The 2,500-nt window shown below is 51.4% G+C and overlaps 1 non-coding gene across 1 annotated transcript in view; it reads left to right on the forward strand.

Annotated features, from left to right (window-relative positions):
• Window positions 1-1,519: 1,519 nt before the first annotated feature.
• LOC145747379 (small subunit ribosomal RNA) overlaps window positions 1,520-2,500 on the forward strand; it is a 1,810-nt gene continuing 829 nt past the window's right edge. The window contains exon 1 of the ribosomal RNA XR_014282110.1: window positions 1,520-2,500. This exon is cut by the window's right edge and continues 829 nt beyond it. This is a non-coding gene — a ribosomal RNA (small subunit ribosomal RNA).

Consider the following 2,500-nt stretch of genomic DNA (forward strand, 5'->3'; position numbering starts at 1 on the left):
CCCCGAAACGGGTAAAGCTTTCTGCTCGAGTGGCGGGGTGCTAAATCATTTGCAAACGACCTAGATGAAGATCGCGGTGTCGTAATCACTAGAGCAGTATTCTCACTGCGATTTGTTGAGAGTAAGCCGCAAGATCTATCGATTTGTCCGCGAACGGGCGGGCGCACGGCGACTTCGACCTCTGGTCGGAGTTGCTTTTTTTTTCCACTTTTTTTTCAAAGTACTTGGTATTTTTTACGGCGACTTCGACTTCAGGTCGGAGTTGCTTTTTTTTTCAACTTTTTTCTGGGGTACTTCGTTTGTTTTACTGCGACTCTGACCTCAGGTCGGAGGCCATTCGAAGAATTGTCGAGTACCGTTCGAGCTTGAATAACACAAGTCCGGCGACTTTCGAAAATCGCCCGGGCAAAGGCGCACGACATCGGCCGACGCCCGATAAACAATTTCCCGCACAGAAACGCACGTTTTGGAAAATTGTCGAAATTCGACATGTTTGCTACCTTTGTCGCGAGACCAGCCCACCGGCGCGCGCGTAAAAAACACAAGTCCGGCGACTTTCGAAAATCGCCCGGACAAAGACGCACGACATCGGCCGACGCCCGATGAACAATTTCCCGCACAGAAACGCACGTTTTGGAAAATTGTCGAAATTCGACATGTTTGCTACCTTTGTCGCGAGACCAGCCCACCGGCGCGCGCGTAAAAAACACAAGTCCGGCGACTTTCGAAAATCGCCCGGACAAAGACGCACGACATCGGCCGACGCCCGATGAACAATTTCCCGCACAGAAACGCACGTTTTGGAAAATTGTCGAAATTCGACATGTTTGCTACCTTTGTCGCGAGACCAGCCCACCGGCGCGCGCGTAAAAAACACAAGTCCGGCGACTTTCGAAAATCGCCCGGACAAAGACGCACGACATCGGCCGACGCCCGATGAACAATTTCCCGCACAGAAACGCACGTTTTGGAAAATTGTCGAAATTCGACAAGTTTGCTACCTTTGTCGCGAGACCAGCTTCCCTGTATACTATGAGGGAAGACGTCGTTGTGGCGAAATGAGCAAATTGGCGATGCGGTTGTCGGTTGAAGGTATTTGGTGACAAAACGATGTGGTGTCGTGCAGGCGATGTGCGCTTTTGGGCAGACTTGATGCTGACCCGCGAAGGCGTCGTAGCTAGCAGCGAGGCTCTGAACGTTGGACGGAAAAAATTAAGTAGCAAATACGAGTTTGTGTTTCGGCGCGCGACCACGGCCTCGGGCCGTAGTTGCGGTGGCCGGTGCGCACGCAAGTGATAGTTTTCTCGGTTCGCTTTTGTTGGGCGTTCCTGGTGTTGTATGCAAACGCAGCCCGCGCGCGGCTTCGCCCGAAAGGGCGTCTGGCCGGTGTCGACGGCGTCCAGATCGCGGCTTACGCCGGGTTTGAGGAGCTAAGCAAAAATAGTGATTGAGTAATACAGTGCGATACCGCGACGGGGAAAGCGAAAGACTCCGTTCGCGTATTTTGTCGGCCGATAGTTACCTGGTTGATCCTGCCAGTAGTCATATGCTTGTCTCAAAGATTAAGCCATGCATGTCTCAGTACGAACTTGCGTACGGTAAAACTGCGAATGGCTCATTAAATCAGTCGTGATTCATTTGATCGTAAATTTTACTTGGATAACTGTGGTAATTCTAGAGCTAATACATGCAAAAAGCGCCGACCTTGCGGGAGGCGCGCCTTTATCATATCAAAAACCTGCCGGGCTTCGGCTCGTCTTGTTGGCGACTCGGGATAACTTTGCTGATCGCACGGTCTTGCACCGGCGACGGATCATTCAAGTGTCTGCCCTATCAACTTTCGTCGGTACGGTATCTGCCTACCGAGGTTCTTACGGGTAACGGGGAATCAGGGTTCGATTCCGGAGAGGGAGCCTGAGAAACGGCTACCACATCCAAGGAAGGCAGCAGGCGCGCAAATTACCCATTCCCGACGCGGGGAGGTAGTGACGAAAAATAACGATACAGGACTCTAACGAGGCCCTGTAATTGGAATGAGTACACTGTAAAAATTTTAACGAGTATCCATTGGAGGGCAAGTCTGGTGCCAGCAGCCGCGGTAATTCCAGCTCCAAAAGTGTATATTTAAGTTGTTGCGGTTAAAAAGCTCGTAGTTGGATTTTGGGCGCAGGCGTTCGGTCCGTCGCAAGGCGTGCACTGTTCGTTCTGGCTTTACCTCCGGTTTTCCGTCGGTGCTCTTGACTGAGTGTCGGCGGCGGCCGGGACGTTTACCTTGAAAAAATTAGAGTGTTCAAAGCAGGCGCTTCGCCTGGATAGTGTTGCATGGAATAATGAAATAGGACCTCGGTTCTTTTTTGTTGGTTTTCGGAGCGCGAGGTAATGATTAAGAGGGACGGACGGGGGCATTCGTACTGTGCCGTTAGAGGTGAAATTCTTGGATCGGCGCAAGACGAACGACTGCGAAAGCATTTGCCAAGAATGTTTTCTTTAATCAAGAGCG

Source organism: Corella eumyota, chromosome 3 (genome assembly GCF_963082875.1).
Source record: "Corella eumyota chromosome 3, kaCorEumy4.1, whole genome shotgun sequence".
NCBI lineage: Eukaryota > Metazoa > Chordata > Ascidiacea > Phlebobranchia > Corellidae > Corella > Corella eumyota.